Raw genomic sequence first — 22,307 nt, forward strand, 5'->3', positions numbered from 1 at the left:
CCGCAGCCAGCAGCCAGCAGTGGCCATGAGAATGGAGATGTGGTAAAAATCTGTGTGAAGGAATACCTCTGCCCTGGCTGAATTTCACTCAGTTTTAGGAAGGGAGTATTAAGTTGTTTGTCCTAGAGCCAGTTCTCATAAGCCCTAGAAAAACACTTAATACACGCAAGGATAGCTCAGCTACACTTTGGGGGCATAAAGTAAGCAGGATGGCTTCTGCTGTGGTGTTAGAAACAAAAAAGGTTTAATAAAGGCAAAATAACAAACAGAAAAACTCGAGCCAGGTACAGAGGTCTGCCCCTGGTAGAAACACTTCACACAAAAGCCCCTCTTCTCTTTTGTTCTGTTCTTTTCTACTTGATTGATCAGGCGGGACTTTTTGGCTTCTATCCAATTAGGTGTTCTCTGGTGTTTGGTGAAGTCCCTGAGGCCCTATGAGGTGGCTTTCCACCTAACAGTTGAGAGAAGCTTCTGGGCTTCTTTCCTTTTTTGGGGGACAAAGGTTAGTTTTTGCCACTCTGTCATTAGGGGGCGCATTCCTACAAGGGAGAAAATGCAGCCCAGTGCCTGTGTGTACATTGCACTAAGAGTAGAGATCATGTGCAGCATCACTGTATCACCACCACATGAACGCTAGAAGCATTTCTTTGATATCCCAGAGGTGTAACCCAAACCTAGGGGCACACCTTTCTCTTCCTGAGGTGTAACTACAGTTTTCAGCCTTTTTTGTATGAACTGGATGCGTAGTGCTGAGTATGCTCACTTTTGCTCTAGAAATATATACAATAACATAAAATAATTTTGTTTGGGCTTTAAAGTAGTTTTAAGAATAAAATTAAACGTTTGCAGCACTGACTTGGTTGTCTTTTTAAACCCTCTGCTTATTTGAAATCTCTACTAGTGTGCAAAGGGTAAGGAACACTTCTTTCCCAATGTTTTCCCTGTCTCAAATGGCATTGCAATTTAGACAATAACATGCGTAGCACATGATTAATGAAGCTGTGCACTGAGGACAGGACATCTGTGGGATCACAAAGAGTTGCTTTCTGTACATGTTACTGCATGTTCAAGAAACTGCACAAATTCATAATTTGTTAAATTAATTGACTTTCTCTGTGTAATGTTAAGGTAACCTTCAGTTTGAAAAGTGCACAGATTTGCTAGCAAGGAAAACAGGCAGGTAGTCAAATCCCTAGAGGATTACTTAGGTTTGCAGCTCACCACTTTGTCCTTTACCAAGGATATTAATATTTCTCAGGAGTTCTTAAATGAAACTAATCTTGGAAAAAAAAATCAATTTTTAGGCCATTTACAACTGAGTATAATACAGAAAATGTCAAGCATAAGTGTCACAGCAATAACGATATCTGTTCTGTAAGGAGATACACAGAAATTGGGAACAGTCCAGACAAGAGTGTTTTCTCTGATCCAGCCACTGAGAAGCACAGAAAAAAAGTTAGAATCAGTCTCAATTCAGTGATTTCTAAAGAAAATTTAAATTTATCTTTGCTAGTATCTCTGAGCCATTGAACTAGAAAAGGTATTGTAGACCTGAGCATACCTGGCTGAATTTTGACCCTTAGCACTAACTAAAAAGGGAGTGGAGGACCTGCCCTAAAAGAAGGATAAAGAACTTTTTACACAAAATATAGGTCAAGTGAGATTAGGCTGCAAAGCTGCCATGACTTCAGAGCTGCTATCCTTTTTACACCAAAGGGAATTAATTGCTTTGTAGGGTGAGAAGAGAAGGATCTCTCTAATGAAGGAAAGCACAGAAGTTATTATTCGAAATTGAGATAGAAGGGAAGGTAGTGCACCTGACTAGTGACTAACCTGACTTAGTCCTGTCTTCCAAAGCTCTAAAGGGTCAGAGCTCTTGCCTTCTTGTCATCACATCTAAATCAAAGCTTTAAGTTATTGCATAGAAGTTAGGGCCTAAAGCCACATTAAATAGGAAAATCTGCTCTTCTGTTAGAATCAGAGGGAGAAATTATGGTGTTTAGCAGTTCCAGTGACTGCTCATATTTGATAACTGAGACTCTGACTTTATAATTTTATATATATATATATATATATATATATATTAAAAGAGGGGTGCATTTTTAATAAATTCCTGGGAAAAAGGAAGTAACAGAGTGGTGGTTTAGAGCAAACTGCACAAGCTTTCAAGCTTTCTTTTCTTGAGGCATGGGGATGGAGTCAGAATTACAGCATAAGACTCAGACCCATTTGGCTCTGAGTACCTTAGAGCATTTCTGTTACTGCATAATGATGGCTACCTAACTCTCTTTTTCACTCATTTGCTCAGGTCAAATAACTGCACTTTAATGTTTTCGTTATCATAACTAATTAATGCAGCAGTAGAATTTAGGGGAACAAGGATTATTACCTGTTGCTTTTAAAGGATGATACATTCTCTTTACTTACCAGGGAAGGAATCAATGAAAAACAATTGGCCTTGCAGTAGATGCTATCCTCTTCCTGCATGCACTCAAAATCAAAAAAAACCCCTCTGCTTCAATCCATCAGTGCCACAGACTCTGTCTGTGAAACCAGTTATGGGTGCAGAGAATTTTCCGTGGGAAGAATCTATTAATTTTGTATTTGCCTAGTAAAAAAGGCTAAAATAAAAACTGTGGCATCTTTTGGTTTACAGCCCTGGATGGGTTCCATTGGGAGGAATTTCTTCAAAACATGACCAAGTCTGGATTTTAATGGATGTTACCAACACACTTGATCTTTTCAAACATAGTAGATGCATGAAAATGTTACAAGGCTTGGAGAACTGATGAAAAAAAACATTCAAGCCTCATTCCATTTGAGCAAGGCCTAACTTCAGGTCATGTAGTCAGTGTCATGTTTGACCTTGACACTTCATCTCCACAACCATTGCAGGCCTGCAGATCACAATCATATACAGAGCCATACTAAGCCACCAGAAAACACATCTGGTTTCCCTAAGAATATCAATATTTAGTGAGTTCTTACACTGTGTACTGAAACTTAAGTATGATACACCCAAAATCTGGAATCTGCTACAGTGGGAGAATCATGAGGCCACACTGATACACTGTACACTGAAGAAAAAAAGTTTGTTACCTAATGAAAATGTGCACCTCATATAAAAACCAGCAGGATATACTGAAATATTTATAAAGCCACCACACATTTGGTGTATTATATTCTGGAATCCACTGTGTACTTGATTATGAAATGCCTTTGTCAAAATAGTTCAATATAGAAGGAATACAATGCAATATATCTGGCTTCCTTTACCGTGAGATGAAGCTTTTACATGGTGAAGTTGTAACACTCAGCAGTCAATTATCATTCCAAATCTCTCTTCCACTTTTCCTTTTGTGCTGAAACATTGCAAGTTACTTGACAACTTTACACAGTACTTCTGTTTTCCATCCAAGTCTGTTGGTAATACTTTAAGAACTAAAATTTACTGTAAATAAAAACAAATCAGAAGCAATTATTTGTTACTTTTGCACACTTATGGAAACACTTCCTCACTTCCGAAAGAGTTTCATAAGTTTTAATACACTGAAGACAAAGACAGAACTTTCATTATAAACCAGAGCCAAGTAAATGAAAATAAAAACCCCAGAAGGTCAGCAGTTTTTAAAATAACTGGGGTAATTTCACAGTGAAACTGTGAAAGTTATGAAGAAAGTTATGGTGGCTAGGTTGTGTCCAAATTAGATCCTTCTAAATTGCCTCATGGTGGGTAACTAGGGTCAATAACCACTTCTGAACATTTTGGTCAAACATCTTGTGGGCAAATCAGAAAAGACTAGGACAAAACTGTAATTGTCCATGACTCAACTAACATAATGAGAAATGACTGAACTTAGTGCATTTCACATTTTACTGATGTTGAAACAGTTTCCCAAATTGTTTTAGAAAGGGTAAACACATTTTTCAAAGTGATTTGATAACGAGTTCTGCACTAGCAATGGAATGATGGCAATTGCAGAAAAGAAAGGAAAAAAACCAAAAAAACCCACAACAAATAAAAACAAAATAAAACTTCCTTGAAAAATAAACATTTATTGAAAATCTACCAAGGCATCAATTCATGGAGACCTAATTTGTTACCAAAGATAGAATTCAAATGGAATGTGTATGTTCAGATAATATGTGACAGAATTCTAGGATTCCTGTATCCCTTTTATTTTTCTCCTATAAAAATTAATTAATTTTATAAAGATTTTTAGATATCCTGAGGAGCTGTCTCTTTTATCACTTAAACAAGGATTTCATATTATGCATGTTTTTATCTACAAAAGACCCACTTCTCTTTTTATTCAGTGAGATAACGAAGATTTTTTTGGCATAAATTAGGAAGAGGATTCTTTTCAGTTAGGTATAATGTGGTGGCTAAGAGCTATTTAAACATTTTGTCTTGGTTTGATATGCTTTCATTGTTAACTAGCACAATCAGGGTTTTTAGTGAATTGAATGGAAGAGAAAAGGAAAATCTTCATTGCTTGTCAGGAAAGCTGAACAGCAAGCATTATTGTCAAAAGAAAAACCACTTTTGGTAGGATTTGTTTGTGCTTGGTAGAAAAAGTACATTTCAGAGACAGGCATAAAATGAACCTTGTTTCTCAGGGCTTTTCTTTGAGATCAGCACACGATTTGGGGCAACTGGGCAAAGTGCAGGAAAGCTGGGATGGGCTTCTGCTCAAATAAGAATGACAGACCATGGATGACATAAGTAAGATGAGTGATACAGCACATTTTAGTGGAAGCCAGTAAACTTCCAGGTGTAATGAGTGCATTTAAGTATGTCATATTCTGCAGAATGCAATGCAGAGAGTTCACGGAAATATTGATATTTCAGTGCACGTCTTTTTATATGAAATATACATCTTGTGTATGCAAAGTACATTTTCAGGAGCTGGCGGAATTCTAAGACGAAGATATAAGTGTCTCAGCATTAAGCTTGAATATTTCATTACATCATAAATATAATATGTTTCAGTATATAATGGACGACAGATAACTAAATATTTGATTTTGTGCCAGTCACAGCGAGCCTTCGTATGAAGAGCTGTTTTCATCGTTGTGACACAATTGCGACTACCATGAAGAATTCGACAATAATGTCAAGATTCAGTACGAGGTATTCTTATATTTTGGATATTCAAGATCCTTTTTCACTGAGTAGCTTTCCAGCCACTCTTCCCCCAGCCTGTAATACCTCTTGGGGTTGTTGTGATCCACTGCAGGACATGGAATTTGGCCTTGTTGAACCTCCTACAACTGGCCTATGTCCATTGGTTCAGTGTGTCCACATTCCTTCCTCCGTCAGATCAACACCCCTGTCCAGTTTGGTGTTGTCTGTGAACTGAGGGTCACCTTAATCCCCCCATCCAGGCCATCAATGAAGATATTAAATAGGACTGGCTTCAGTACTGAGCCTTGGGAAACACCACTTGTGACCAGCCATCAGCTGGATTTAACTCCATTCCCCACTACTCTCTGGGCCTGGCCATTTTTTGCCACACAGTAAAGAGTACACCCATCCACACCATAGGAAGCTAGTTTCTCCAGGACAACACTGTGGGAGACAATGTCAAAAGCTTTATTGAATTCTAGATAGACATTATCCATAGTCTTTTTCTCACCCTTTAAGCCATAGAAGGAGATCAAGTCACAGAAGGCGATTAGGTGAGTTTAACCCCAGCCAGCAGCCAAGCCCCACACAGCTGCTCACTCACTCCCACCAGAGGGATCAGGTAGGGAATTGGAAGAGTAAAGGAAAGTAGTGAGTTGAGAAGAAGACAGTTTAATAGGAAAAACAAAGGCCTTGCACCACAGAAAAGAAAACTGAAGAATTCATTCACTCCTTCCCATGGGCAGGCAGGTGTTCAGCCATCCCCAGGAGAGCAGGGCCCTACCTTGTGTAATGGTTACTTGGGCTGACAAATGCCATCATTTCAAGTGTCCTCCCTTTCCTCCTTCTTCCTCCTATTTTATATACTGAGCATGACGTCACATGGTCTGGAAGACCACTTTGGTTAGGTGGGGTCACCTCTCCTAGATGTGTGTCCTCCCAACTTCCCAAGCATCCCCATGTTCCGTGCCAGCCTGGCAGTACAGAAAGCAGAAAAGGCCTTTGTTCTCTGTAAGCCCTGCACAGCAATAACAAAAATATCTCTATGTTATCAACAAACTTATAGAAAATTTAACACAAATCCAAAGCACAACCCCATACCAGCCACAGTGAAGAAAATTAACCTTACTCCAGCCAAAACCAGCGTATCTGGCCAAGCAGAACCTGCTCCTCATAAAGCAATGCTGGCTGGGCCTGATCCCTTTGTTGTCGTGTAAGTGCTGTAGAGTGGCGCTCAAGATGATCTCCTCTATGACCTTCCCTGGCATCAAGGTCAGCCTGACAGGGCTATAACTCTCTGGATCCTCCTTAGGGCCCTTCTTCTAGATACAGGTCTGCTGATAAATGATGGAAAGTGGCTCAGTGAGCACTTCTGCCAGCTCCCTCAGTACCCTGGGGTGAATCCCATCTGGCTGCAGAGACTTGAATATGCCTAAGTGATGCAGCAGATCACTGAGCGTTTACCATTGGATTTGGGGCCTTCTTTCTGCTCCCTCTTCCTGTCTTCCAGCTCAGGGGACTGGTTACCCAGAGAACAACAAGTCTCTATATTAGAGTCTGAGGAAAGAAGGCATTGAATGCCTTGGCCTTTTTCTCATCCCTATGTTTTTCTCTGCATCCAATAAAGGATGAAGATTCTCCTTTGCACTCTTTTTGTTGCTGAGGTATTTATAGAAACCTATTTTATAGACTTTTATGGCAGTGGTGAGATTAAGTTCTAGATGGGCTTTGGCCCTTTTAATTTTCTCCCATCATAACCTCACAACAACCTTGTAGCCCTCCTGAGTGGCCTTCCCCTTCTTCCAAAAGTGATAATCTTTTCTTTTTTCTCCTGAGTTCCAGACAAAGCTCTCTGTTCAGTCAGGCTGGTCTTTTTCCCCCTCTGGATCAACTTTTGGCCTATGGGGACCGTCCGCTCCTGTGCCTTTAGGATTTCCTTCTTGAAGAATGTCCAGACTTCCTGGACTCCTTTGCCCTGCAGGCCTGCCTCACAGGGGACTCTCTCAACCAGTCTCCTAAACAGACCAAAGTCTGCCCTCTGGACATCAAAGCAGACTGGAATTTTAAACCTTTATCCATTAACAGATCCACAGGCTCTAGCCTGGACTGGCACTTCACTCCTCTGCAGGAAGAGAGAAACAGGCTCTTCTCCCTGGGGCATGTCAGTGCTGTCACAAAAAAAGGATGAGCACTAGTTTCTCTCTCATCCACATTTGGGCAGCTGACTATGGCCTGAAATGATGAGGTCAGGTTAAACAAGCAGAGCTAGCAGAGGCTTAGCACAATTTCCCAAAGCATTATATATTTATTTATGTCTGAGTATGAATACACAAGGCTAACTTTAGTTCCTGTTTTTGAAAATGTTGGCCCTAATCTACATAGACCATCATTTATTCCCTGTCCTACCCCCACCACTCCCTCCCATTTTTTAACAGATGGAAATTTCATTTTCCAGAGCTAGTTTTTTCCAGGTGGAATGCCTCCAAACTATAAAAGTGAATTTCTCACAATTATCCATGGACAGAATTAAAACCAGGACTTTAAATGAACTGGATTTTGCTGTCAGAAAATTCCAGTTAGGATCATTTAGCTTTTTTTGTTGTTGTTATTCAGAAAGCTCAGCAGAAAAAGAATGGAGAAACATGGCCCCACTCCATCTTTGCCCCTTTTGCATAAGATGTTAGTCCTTAATTATAGCACAAGGCAGAGACTACACCTCCAAAAGTTCAGCTACTCATTCTAATAATTTTCAAGCCAAAATCAGGTTCAGAAAACAGTTCCTTAGGCACAGCCTTTTAATTCATTCTGCCAAGTACAGACACCTGCAGAGTCACCAGAAGATTATTCCTAATGCAAATAATCCAGCCCGTGGCATGGAGTACATCACAGAGATTTAGTTACCACCATTCTTTGGTAGGGAAACCAGAGATCTGTGGCCAGAAATATCACACAGATGGGCCTGTTTGAAAATCCACTGCATCCTGGGCTTTCAAACCTCAAAAACAGATGAAGTGATTCCAGCGTGACCCCTGCTGTGATATAATGGATCCTGTCTGTGCGTGCAGTGTTTGTCATGATTTACTTCTTGCAATTCTTGGCTTGTGAAACAGACGGCAATTCTGAAAATGAATTACTATTGATTAGACATCCTGCACTATTGAGTTCTAGGCAATTTTATGAATTTATTTATTTGAATAAAAGCTTTTAATGACCCCACTAATTTCAAATGGCTCTAGCAAAACACCAATTCTTCTTTTCTTTTTTTCTGTTTGCCAATGGTAGATACATAGTTTAAGGCCCTGTTTATGCCAGCTATGACTTGTCACCTTCACACAGACAGAACTACCTGATTAAAATGACAGCGTGGGTTTCAGGAGAAAGAGGAGAGATCCTCTCCCAAGGACACAGTCTGCACTCAGAGCGCAGGGGGAGCTCTTGCCTTTCTGTGGCAGGTGGAAGGGGGCTTGAGCCCCAGTCCCAGAGCATCCCTGGGGCAGAACTCCCTCAGGCAGAGCATCCCTCCTTCTGCTGAGCACAGCAGCAGCAGGCTGGAAATAAAGGACTACCGACAATACAGCTGGGGGCTGGGCCCCTTAATTACCACTCACAGCCTCCTGACAAAAAGAATATTCTGCTGGGAAAGGAGAGGAATAGGTGCTGCTCCACTAAAGATGGGATTGTATGGAAAGGGGTGAAGATCCTAAATAGGCAGCCTAGGGTTTGCAATGGGCTGTGATTTAAAGTCTAAATCTTGCCAATGTCTTATTAGGCATATCTGCTTACCGTAGAAATAAACTCTGTGGTGAGATGTAATCTGGCACAGAGTTGTGCTTTGACGGAAACAAATGACAAAATACTCGGAGGAATCAGGCTTTCCACACTCTCTTTAAAAGCCTAAGAGACTTCTGCAAAGGTGTTTCCAGAGCATGTATATTAATGGTCTTTTAATAGGGATTTTTACTGGACAACCTAGTGTGTGTGAGTAGCATGCACATTTCAAAAATAAACAGCCCACTTCCTCCTATCAGAGGAAATGGATTAAGCAGTATTTTTGGTAGTACAATGGAGCTGAATGAAGGAATAACATAGTTTTGATATATGATAGTTTCAGGAGACTGACATATAAACAGGCCAAAGAAAGTCCTCAAAGGCACCTATGCAGAACATTTCCAAGGCTTGGAAAGAGCTTGTATACAGAACATTCTCCTTTCATTCAGGCAAAAAGAATGTGCTTACATGGCAGAAAGGACAAGGAGTGGGAGTTACACATGACTTCCTGAGATTATTTTCAACCCTAATCAATGCAGCACTAATGCAGCAAGGTATCAGTGCTGTAAACAGCCTTGAGTATGCTGGCTACGGAATGATAAAATTTTAAAAAGAGGGAGAGAGAATGAGAGAATCAGAAAAGGAGGAAGTAAAGAAGCTCACGAAGGGCTGCTCTATAACAAGCAGAAAAACAGGTTCCTGTAAGATGGATCTAGGCTCAGGCAGGCATTTAAACCAAGCCTTTAAACAAGCTCTGCAGGGAATTAAATCCTCTACATTACTCTAAAAACATGTTGCAATAAAGCAGGCTGTTTATGATACAGAATGTCTATGATTTTAATTGAAATTTGTCAAAAATATGTACCTCCATGAATGGATGCTGAATTTAACTGCTCCAAATTAAAAAAAAAAAAAAAAAAGCAAACCAAAAAAACCCAAAAAGCTCAAGCTAGAGGGTACAATGTAGTCTGTCATCCAGAAGTCTGTGAAAATGCAGGCTTTTTCATTAACTTATTAGGTAAGTATTTAATACCCTAAAGGCAGATCATTTCCACAGGAATCACAGTAAGTTTTGACTGCAAGAACAGATTTGACTATGAACTCCTGTAGTGTCTCCCTAAAAACCTGAATGAGCATAAACAAGGCCAGTGAGAAACCAGTGACTTTTCTGGTACCTTAGCAAGCTGTTTTTCTCCCCATGATGGTGGGTGCTGTCACCACCACAAGGTGATGGTCCAATCCCTCCTACTTCCTTCCCTTCTCTCCCCACTGTCTTTTCCTCTCCTTTCCCCAGCATTCAGAGTCTGGTATTCAAATCAAAGGTTTGCTTTGAAGTTATAACCTAAAATGGGAAGCTGATAACTATTTTCCTCCCAGTGCTTTAGTGATGATGAATTGCTGATCTCGAAAAGGAAATGACTTCTTTTTTTTTTTTCCTTCTTTTTTTCATTTACATTCAAGCAGTAAAAGTCAAGCCTCGGCACTGCAAATATGTGCAAATTCATCCACTGGCTGTGTGTGCTACAGCAAATCCTATGGAGATAAGGAGCTAAAGCAGCAGGGGTGCAGCAACATAAGCTTCAAAGCTAGACATGCAATTTACTAGGCAACAAACTTAACAAAGGGCAAAGGGATATTTAACAGGGAGGTGAAATATTCCAACCATTAAACACAGCAAATTGTAATGACGGCCAGAGCACGCTGCACCTCAATGTGTATGTGGGAAGAAATACAGCGATTTACCCAGGAATTAGTTTAGCTAATGATTTTTTTCCAAACAAAGGGATATTCTAAGGGATTTAAAATGTTCCTGTTGTTATGAACAGAATTAAGTAAAATAATATTTTGGGGGGGGGGGGGGGGTAAGAGAAGGTTTAGTAATTGGTGGTGAATGCTTAAGGTAGTCATCCTGTTCATGATAAATTATTGTGTTTAACCATAAGAAAATTAGGCCATGTTAGTCTTTTAAGAGGCAATTAAAGCAATAGATTTTCTGTGGCCTGTTTTCACACACATGGGGCCTGATCCAACTCCCATTACCTCTCCTGGGCGCAAGCATATATGTTGTATTCAGTACAGCTATGGCTGACTTTTACCACTGTCAGTGTTAACTGGTCAAGCCCATCTTACAAGGCAGAAATGTTCTTCATAAAGAAAAAAACCCTCAAACTCTCTTCTGAACAGGTATCAGTCCTTATTAAAAAAAAAAAAAAAACACAAAAAAAAACACACACAAAAAAAAAAAATCTAATTAAAAAACCGTTAAAGAATTGATTCTGATCCAGATTCTTCACACTTAATGATGGAAATTCTGGAAGGCATTTAGGTTTGCTGAGCACTTGCAGTTATAGCAGTTGATTGGCCTTTTTTCCACAGCCACCTGGGTCTTCAGTTAGACATATTAAAGGACTGCACCTACATTTCAAACTGGCCTTTTTCCTTCATTTTCTGCAGTTCATTTGTGTCCAATCGGGTTGCATCAGGATTCATTGCATTTAATGGGAAATGCGCTCTTCTGGATCAGATACCTGTTTTCAATTTGGAGAGTATCTGATTCCAGTGACAGAGGTGACAGGAATAAAGAGGAAAGGAGAAGTAAGTGTCTATAGCATAGATTTCTGCCACACTAACAGAGCTGCCAGTTTCTGAATCACTGAGACCTTAGAATTTATTTCTGTTTTTCCAAATTACAATGGTGAAACAAGTGAGAAATTAACTGTGTCTTTATTTGAGCTTGTTTGAAAATTAGCTGTTGCCTTTCTCTAAGCATAACTGGGTTTTGACATAAAAGTTCCCTTACCACAGTGTTTCCCCAGAGCCACAGCTGTCTGGGGAGGCTGCTACTCTGCAGTGATGATCTGCGGAAGTATTCCTGACATACTGCCTAGGTCAGCATCAGGCTCGCTACTGGTTAGAGTGGGAAGCAGTTCAGTCTCCCTATAACCTGTTATCTTTCAAGAGTCAGCTTGATGGTTCGACAGTGAAAGATGAACAATGTTGCTGTGTGGACTTTTTTTTTTTCTAATTAAAAAACCTCTGCCTCAATTTTTTTTTTCCTCCAAAATTATGTCATGGAGACAGCATATTTTCTGTACCAAGCTTTGATGTAAATAATATTAAAAAGAACACCAGGGCAAATTTATCTATGGCAGAAATGTCAGTGTACCTTTTTCCTAAGAAGCAGAAGGAAAAAAAAATTGTGGCATCACAACATTAATACTGTAGGTCTGTGCTTCAGTTCAAAAACAGCCTGCAGAGATTTATTTGATCAACTTGAATTATGGAGAAGCTAGATCTGTGCAGATTACCATTTTCAGCTTGCTTACAGGCATTTGGAAGGTGTTCCTATATAGAAACAAAACAATAAGTAAAATTTGGGATCAGCTTTGGCTCATTTGCATCTCAGCATTGCAGGCACCCCACCTTGAAAGTCTAAAAGAAGTAACAGATGGAGGAGAAAACCAGGAGGGTAGGAATGAAAGTGTTAAGATCAATGTAAAAGAATAAGACAAGAGAGGCTTCTTGTTGACTTCTAAAGAAAATGTCGAATCATATCCCAGATTGCTGAACACCATGGAAAAATGCTTCATCAGACTTAGATGGCCATGGCACATAACCAAGATGAATTCTAGACAAGAGCTGCTTCTACTTTGCCAATAAGATCATGCATATTCAGGGAGATTTCCAAGAGGCATAGACCAGCTCCTTTCCACCCAGCAGTGAACAGCCCACCTATGCTGGCTGAATTCAGTGCTTTCATTCAGCTCACTTAGTAACAGACACCCTCAAGGAGCCACAACCTGAGCCCTGGGAAGTGGCCTATGCCCCTCCTCAGCCTGGGAAAGAAAATGCTCAACAGCTGGTGCCACTGAGAGCAGCTGCTGGTGCAACACTCCAACAGAGGGGCCTCCTCTTTCTGACCATCTGTTAGTCCAATACTGAGGAAATCTACATTGTAGACCCATTTCTGGCCAGCTGGCATCCAGTCTTATAACTCTGAGTTTATCCAGAAGCTAGCAAAAGCCAGCCTCAGGTCTGATGTAGGAAGTATCACAGAAGTGGTTGGGCCAAAAGAGAGGCAGGTGATATTTTAAAAATAAAGCTATATTTCATTAGAGAACACCCTATAACTAAACCTGATATATTCCATGAAAAGAGAACAAGCTTGGCCAAACTTTGTGTGAATGGTCAGTAGGCGTGCAAGGAGCTACACTTGATGGGATGCATTTGGTTCAGAAGAGCCCACAGTTCCAGCTGTACCTAAATGTGTTTCCTAAACTCTGCCACCTAAAAGCCAGAGACATTATCTGGATCCTGTTGCCTCCAGGGCATGGATATCACAGTTTCCATGAGTGAACCTGCAAGCCCTAAAGGGCTGTGGCAGTTTCTGAGGTTCATGGCCCCGAAGCCCTACATCCATCTGTGAGAGGGTAGAGCAGCCACTCTTGATGTGCTAGAATGTCCTCAGTTCCTCCTGCCTTGGAGGACAGGCAAAGGCTGGAGCCAAAGTGGTGGGGATAAAGGCAACCCCTGCCATTGCCTGAGCAGGGTTCTAGTGACAGAAAGGTGACCACAGCCATGCTGCCCACTCTGTCTGTGCCAGACCTGTGGGGAGTCAAAGCTGCTGCCAAAACATGAGGTCAGTAATTGCTCTCTGTTCCCCTGACACTTCTTCCTGAGGAGACATGCCAGCCCTTTGAGGCCTCTCCTGGATCTGCTTTCCAGCTCTGCCCTCCCCACCTTCCCTTCCCACACCTGGAGCAGCCCAGCTCTGACAACACCGCTCCAGGAGAGAAACATAAAATTTTGCACGTGCTGCCAAGAAGGTTTGAGTCAGCCCTGCCTACAGCAGTGTCCCTGAGAGAGCAGAGACTGCCATAACCTCACCAGCATGGCTGGCAGGGCAAGGTGCATTTTCACCTTCACCTGCCTCCTCAGACACAAATACCTGGCAGCACACACGTTTGCAGAAATCATTCTGAAACAACACTCCTTCCCTGGGGAGACAAGGAAGATAAAAGCAGTCTGTGACAGATGTTAGCTAAGTTGCTCAAGGCTTTACTAAATGGCACTTGCAAAACAGGAGATTGTCATGGTACAAAAACCTACACAGAAAAGAAGAATTAGCCACTTCATTAGAAAATGGAAAGAAAAGCCCCACAAACAAACAAACAAACAAAATAACCAAGGGAGCAAATGGAGTTACAGTCTATTGTCTCAACATGTCCAGTTTAAAACATTTTTGAGCTGACATAGCTGAGACAAGTGAGAGAGAAAGGCTTTTTTGTTAGGACGCTGGAATCAGAGCCTAAGGAGATCTAGATCTGAAGAACAGCTTAAATGGGCCTTCCTGACTCTGCCTCAAGTTTCTTACATTTCCTTAGGCAAGAATTTAATCTCTCTATAGTGGATTCCACATTTGTAAAATAAGGGTAATACTTCCTTCCTCCCTCTTGTGTAATTAGTCAACCAGGGCCAAAGCCATCAAAGAAATTAGCTATCTGAAGTAAAATTTAAGTGATGGAATTAAAATATAGGTGCTCAGCATGTTCTCACATATGCTGCCTAGAGCTGGAGACATGTGAAATCTGTATACAGTAAGAAATGGAATGTACCCCAATGTTCCCACCTTTGCTGTAGCATTTTGAATCTTTGGGATACCTGAATTTCCTTGCATATTTAGCCCTCACCCCTTTGGAGTTGTTTCAGGATTTATTGTAGTGGCCATCATAGCTGTGATCATTTTGGAGACAAAAATATCCAACTTTCAGAAAACATACAGTGGAGTTGAAAACTTTTCTTTTTTTGAGGACCAATCACTGTATCTGATAGAAAGAGATGTCAAAGAGGTAGGGTTTAATATAATTTAGTGCTGAATGAAAGATTTTGTATTACAAGGACTGTGTGATCACAAAGGCTTTGAAAGAGCAGGAGCATGCTTATCCTGTTTGACAGCATTGCCCACAATGTGTCATTATAGATATTGATGATTACATAGCCATAATTAAAGTGTTGTGCTTAAATAGCTAAATGTAGAAAGATGTGTCAGATCATTAACACAACTTTAAGTTTAATCATGTCTGGTTACAGAGCCGAGACAAATATTTAAGCTTCCTTGCTAAGAGAAGAGTTACTATGTCTAATCATCAAAGCAGAGCTGCTTGCCAAGAGCATAAAAACCTAATGGGTTTTGTAAGAAAATTATGCCACCTTCAAATTAACATTCATAACACAGATGGCATTTATAAAAGGTAGAGTCATTCATATTGACACAGTCTCTCTCCAGTGACTGTCATAAGAGATTATGAAGCCTCTGTCCAGAAAGACATTTTGCCAAAGCAGGGTATTGTTAGAATAAGACAGGGCTGGCAAATCTGGGTGACTTTATCTTTTTCCTGACAATTTCTTCATTTGGACTTAAACAGTGGCATATGGATGCCTTGTTTTGTGCAAATAATCAAGATCATTCAGACATCTACTGCTGCCACACACATGATTTTTCCTGTGGTGCTCACTGCATCAGCAATGACTCTGTGCATGAATGCAGGAAGAGACTTCATAAAACTTGCAGGGAAAAAATATTTTTTTCAGCATAACACTTGTTATGAGGAATGAAAAAAAAGTCTGAAAACATCATTCCCACCAAGTTTACAAGTCTGGATGACAGTATGGCTTAGCAAAATAAGAGTTACCTAATAATGCTGCTACCTACATATCAACTACTTTTGAAATAAACATGGGATGGGAGAATGTTCAAAAACCTTGAGCAGAATGGTACATACAATAATTATTTTAAAAAATAATAAAATTAAGAGGGATCCTTCAAAATGCCTCACTTCTCTAACAAAAGAAATTTAAAAAAGAAAGATCAGTTTAACTATAGAACTTTCGTTGCCTTATTTGGGTGGGCTTACATTTGTCTGAATTCTTCACAATGTATTTCCTGAAATATTTTTCTAAAACCTGAGATATTTTTATAGGAGAAAGTGTAGCATATATCAAAAGTTGTAAAAGATAATAGTAAAGTGCAATGATGAGTAATGAAGCAGGGAGTTATCAACATCCTGCATTACACCACTGGATACAGAAAAAGATCCTGTCCATGAAAATTATGTGATGTGATTGCTATTACAAATATGCATTACTTCATACTGGTAAATCTAATACAGAAAAAAAAGAGCATAAATTGTGATATTTTAGAAATGTATGATGTGATGGACGCTGGGAGATATAATTCCAAACACAGAAGGAAAGAGGACTGGGGACTGGTGCTGATTCCTGACAGCCATTGATGAGACTGGGCAGGGAAATTAGTGTGAGCAGATATGAGTTAAACAAAACCACCCTAAACAGTCAATGTGTTGCAGAGGCAGGGGAAATATGCAGCAAAGTTATGTGAAAACTTTCATCTGGAATATTGGATCATACAGCAGACACATTGTGCATGGGAAAGCTGCCCAGGGAGGATCAACATTATTTAGGAAGGGCCTGAATTTAAAAAAATAAAAAAAAAAAAAATAAAATAAAATAAAATAAAAAAAAAAAAAAAAAAAAAAAAAAAAAAAAAAAAAAAAAAAAAAAATATATATATATATATATATATATATATATATATATAAAATTTAATAATAAAACTCATTCTGAAAGAAAAATTATAAAGACAGGATATTGTGACATTCCTTCAACATTTTAAAAGCAAAGATGAATTTTTTGCTATAGATAAAAATCTATATACAACTAAGTAAATGGAAGGAAATTAAGAGTGAAATTTTAAGAGGAATTTCAAGAAAAACTTCTTGACAGTGAAATATATTGGACTGTGGAGTAATGTCCTCGGGGAAATAATGAAAGCATTGTCACTTGGGACTTTTAAAATTGCCCTGAAAAAAAACACAATAGAGTATCTAGGAGAGAGAACAGTCTTTGAATTGGCCTCAGGGAGTCAAGCTGAATGACTTAATTGGTCTTCTCAGTCTCTAATTTCTTCAGGACAGACCATGCCCTATGTGTTTTCCACTCAAGGGAAAAACAAGCTCAGGCAATCCCCAGCCAGGGTATTGAGTTTCCCAATGCCTGTGCTGAGGTGGAGAGGGGGCTGAGCACCTCAGCATGGCCCTGGTGGCTGGAGTCCTCCCATTCACCCACTCAGCCCCCCATTACTTCCCTTGTCATATCCCCATAACTTGGTGAGAAGCAACAGTGAGGCCCAGATTAGTTCATTTCAGTGTTGCAATCTCTCATCTGGGCGATTGGTGACAGGTTTGTTTGTTGTTTTTTTTTTCTTTTTTCAAGAGACCTTCATGACCCATGTTCTTTATATTTAGAGGATTCTTCTGTATTCAGATACTTGCTACGGAGAAATAATAAACAAAAGCATCTGTGGCTCTTGAGTCCTACCTTTCTGTGTAATCTTTTTTAGAAGATCCTTCTCTTTGAGCCCATCATCTGATTTTCTTCTCCCTGTCTCTTTGTGTGACTTTTCTCATCGTTTGATCATCTAGGGAAAGGTTCAGTTTGTGTTTCAAGTTTCTGTATTCCTTTTTTATTTTCTTAACAGAAACAGCAAAAAGAAAAAAGAAAATAAGAAAAACAGCTACTTAAGGTAATAAAGCTATAACTGTGGAAAAGTTTTTGTAGTGTAAAATCAGTAACCTCAATTCTCTGATGTTACATGACTGTTTTCTAAAATGTGCCAGCATGGTAAGGGAGGTTCAGCTTGTGATTTGGGATTTGATGGACAAGAAGAAGTGTGACTGAAGCACAAGATAGTCTTGGTATGTGTGTAAAATGCTTTGTTGAATTAAATCAATCTTGTATTCATCAGCATGTGATAAATAGGTGTGGTTCGTGCTGATAAAATTGAAACAGTAATTAATGTAGATATAGTAATCAATATTTGGAGAAAACAAAATGGTTAAATGGTAAAAAGCTAGGAAAGCAGAGGGGAAAGGTCCGCCCCCCCATTATCTTTTGCAGATGTTCAAGGCAGGAAAAGGAGTCAGATAAAGCTTGCTAAAATTAACTGAAAGAGGGAAAACTTGGGTAGAAATCAGAAATATGTTAATTTACAAGATTTATTATATTGGCTTATATAACTTTTGGTTTGGCATATATGATATTAGCTTGGTGCGCATGTGTAACCCAAAGGTGAAATAAAGGACACCTGAGGAAGAGGAGCGGCCTTCATCTGGACGACCCCCAAAGAGTGGTGCGACCCCCAAAAAAAAGATGGTGGCGCATGCGCGGTGAAGATGAAGATGAGGGTGGAGACACCAGTGTGATGAATCGAAAATAGGAGGGGATGCTGATAATAGACAGTATAAAGGGGGGAATTTTGAGCTTGGCAAGCTTGTACGTGAGGTGGCAGGGGTCCCAAGGCCCTCGCACTCCGTACCCCGCGGTAATTTTGCTTATATGTCATTACCCGAACCAAAATATATTTTATTATAACCAAATTATACTGCCAATTTATTGAATGTAACTATTTCATTTAAATTTTATTAAAATTATTGTTATATTTAATTTTGTTTGGCCTTTTATTTGTGATTGGATAATTGGGCAAACATAACAAGCATAAATTCAAGCAATCTTAAATTGCACTGGATTTATACTAAGGCCACAGAGAGGGAAGTGGAATGACAGCCCTGATAAAACTTCTGCTTCAGTTCATGTTGCATGCAATGGCAATTCAGCAAACTAATAACAGATAGGAAATTTTAAGTACATGAGCAACCAAAATAAAACCATTCTGCTTCAGCAAGTATTTAATTAGTTTTCATTTACAGAATGCATACAAGCAGATCAACATGATCTGGCCATTACGGAAAGTATTAGCGTGTCCACCTGAGTTCCCCAATTTTAAACAAAAGGAACAGACTTTTTTGAAAAGACAACACCCCCCCAGCTGAAAGTCAGGTTCTTTTCCTGCCTGGTGTTTCACAGCCCTTTTGCTGTCTTTTTTAGGTTTCTTCCTGCTCAGGTGTTACAGGTCTTGTTCTGAGTAATCCCATTTTCTTCTTTGACAGATGTAACACTAAAGTGCTTAACACCTTGGTCTGGATCCCACAAGAGGAACAAGGTGCAGGAGAAATAATCTTTAAACTGCCAAGTATGAACTTTGGACAACATCTTCAAATAACAGTAAGGGCATGTTTGACACACACCCTGTGTTGGAAATCGCCACTGACTTTGTGCATCTTGTAGCAGTTTTGAACTGCATACCATCACTTTGTTATCTTGGTGCAACAGGCTCTGCTGGTCCTGTCTAATGCTATTTGAAATCACTGGAAGCCCTTTCCTTGGTTTCAGTCTCCTTTCAGTCTCTCCTCCTCTCTATGTTAACAAACATGTTAAAAATATGGGATGAAAGTGGTACTTGCAGTCAGATCACCTGGATCAATTTTTTTTAACATCAAATATGTCTTAAATGTCTCATTTATCCCGAGGGGTTTTTTTTGCCTTTCTACCCATTTCTCATGCTGAAGGACATCAATGCTGTAAAGTGCTCAAACTTACTGCTGAGTTTATGGATGCGGATAGCAATGTTACTTGGCATTTTAGGCCCCTTTTTAGACTCCTAACATTATACAAAGGAGGAAAGTGCTGTATGCCATATTTTACCAGCAGACAATTTTAGTACTTGCACTGTGGAATGACTGAGCTGGGAAGAGTACTAAAGCCTCTGGCAGGTATATTGCATTTCCAGTGATTTCTGTGAGTGTATTCCTGTGCTTGAAGTTAAGTAAAAGCTTTACCACTTCCCCTGATCTGAAACAATCCCCCCTCTTCTTTTCCTCCTCTTAAAGCCCAAATCAAAAATGATTACCCTGGATTGTTTGCTGAAACTAGACTGATAAAAAAAAAAAAAAAAAAAAAAAAAAAAAAAACAAGAAAAAACAAGAAAAAAGGGCATGAATGAACATGTGAAGCGGGCTGTGGAGTATTAGCAGAGCTTGTCTTTGTGGGCCTGAAAAGCCCATGATAATGAGCTCCTCCACTGGGAGTGGAGAGGAGCACACATGCAAAGGAGGGTCTTGGGCTCCGTGTTTCATTAAAGGAAGGTTTTGGCCTTTTCTCTTGGAAAAAACCCCAGCTTTGAAAATGGAAAGCAACACAAACTGATCATTATGGTTGAAAGCTCCATCATTAAAAAAATCTCTCGTCATTCACTGGCTCCTGACAGCTGGTTGCTGGGGCCTGAATAAACGCTGCCAGCACCACGTGAATTTCGGGGAAGAAGCTCCATATTTCCTTAGTTGCAGGGAGGCTGTGCCTCCAGGGCCACCTTGGGCCCCCCAGGCTACCTTTCAGCTGGCCACCTCCGGGGCAAGCAGCCCCTGGCCCCCACCGCCAGCAGGACCTCCCCCTGGGGACAATGCCCTATTGAGGGCTTTAGGATGCCTTGAATACCCACCAGCCTGCTTTGTCCCTCTCCCCTTCTCCGCCTCCTTCTCCCCTTTCTGCCCTCTCCCAACCTCTCCCTTTTCTCTGACAGACTATTTCCCAATCCAAAAGGCTTTTGCTCCAGCCAGTCCCCTTGTCCTGCCATCATGCCTGGCTGAGCTTGCTGTCCCAGCAGAAACCTCGCCCCTTGGAGACCGAGGGGAGATGCTGAGCTGTATTCAGAGTGTGGCATAAAATAAGCCACATGGGCAATAGCAACACCCAAATGCTTAATAGGCTCTTAATGCGAGAATAGAGGCCCGTGCCCTGTTTGTGGAGTTGATTTCTAGACAGGGGCACCCACTTTTCCCTTCTGTGTGTCATTGGCTTTTCTTCAAAGGGATTTTAGTTCTCCCATCAGCTGCGTAACCCTATTTGTTCTGTGTGGAGCCAGATTATGTGTCACTGTTATTCTAAGACATCTGCAGACACTTAAATTACCAACAAACTAAATATTGCAAATGCTTTACACAGAAGAAGGGAAGGGGAAAGAGAAAGAGAAAGTGAGGAGGGAGTGAAATGGAAGGGAAATCAGTACTGGAACGGATTCCCTAGCACGCTGCTTGCTAGTAAGCAGAGGCTGGAAGTTAGGAAGAGAAGGGAGAGATGGAGAGAAACAGGGAAAGTGGGGTGAGGAGGAATCCAGTCTTATATTCAACATTTAAAAGAATCTGTAAACAGACATCTGCTTTGAGATGTTTAAGGAGAGAAACAGGCTTGTGCAGTTGAGAAAGGCAAGACTGTTTTATGTCTATTTAGTGCTTTAGGCACACTGGGCCTGGGAGAAGTTACTGAGAGCATTTAATGTCTTAAAGAAAGAACAAAAATGGGAGATGTAACTGTTGAGTTATTGTACCCTTAAAAAAACCAAAACAAAAAACCCCCTCCCCCCCTCAAAAAAAAAAAAAAAAAAAAAAAAAAAAAAGTCAGAGGCTTTGGTTTCTTTTTAAAATAAGTGTTTGCAGTCATTCAGAGGTAAATGCATATGTACTAGAGTTAGAAATAAGATTTTTCTGGGAATTTCTACATGGCAAGAGTCACTATCCAGTAGGTTTATTACTACTGTGAAATGACTGTTGGGATGACATATCAGTGACACTAATGTGACACCAATGTCATGCAGAATAGAAACAGAGAGGCAGGTTTACACAGCAAGTTTACAACAACCTCTACCTCTCAGCAAAAGGCAGGAGATTAAGGCAGGGAACTTAGGAGAAAGGAAGACCACGTACTGGGCACAAGATGCATCACAAATTCGGTTCTCAAGCTCTTTTTCATGCTTTATAAAATTAAAACCTCTCTGAAATTGTTCCTCTTTTTCTTTTTTTTCTTCCTTAATATTTGTATGGTGATTTTGAGTTTCTCCAGTTAATTTTCATACTACAAAATTAAATCAGACTTCCTCACAGCACTGTCTTAATTTTCTGTTACTTCCCACTTAGAATATTTTATTTGATCTAAGAGAAATGAACTGTGATTAAAATGAACTATTTCATTATTTATTTAGCACTTTATAATGGCAGGAATCATGACCACTGTTCCCAGTGTTGCCCTGAATTTCTTTCCCAGTGGCAGGCTCTGGGGAAACCCACAGTACTTTGCAATTTTCATCGTAGGTGGAAGGATGGAATAAAGGGAGTGGAGGCCGAGAGAGATGGAGGAATATGTGCAGGATGGGTTAAAAGTCATCAGCCATGCTGAGATGAGACTCTACAGGTGAGATCTTGTATTCATGAAATAGAGAGAGTTCGGCTGATGGCATCAGAGAAGCTTATTTGGAACCACTGCTTCCCAAACCCAAGTCAGCTAATATTTGATCCACATCAATTGCACTCCTGCTCAGACCAAGCGTCTCTCAGGAGAGTCATCTTTCTACAAGGAGAAATAAGTTGCCATTTATTTTGAATATTAACAACCATTACCTTATTTTTAATAATTTACACTGTTTGCTTATTACATGTACTTAAAG

The sequence above is a fragment of the Onychostruthus taczanowskii genome, unplaced genomic scaffold (assembly GCF_017590055.1).
Source record: "Onychostruthus taczanowskii isolate IOZ18803 unplaced genomic scaffold, ASM1759005v1 scaffold94, whole genome shotgun sequence".
Lineage (NCBI taxonomy): Eukaryota > Metazoa > Chordata > Aves > Passeriformes > Passeridae > Onychostruthus > Onychostruthus taczanowskii.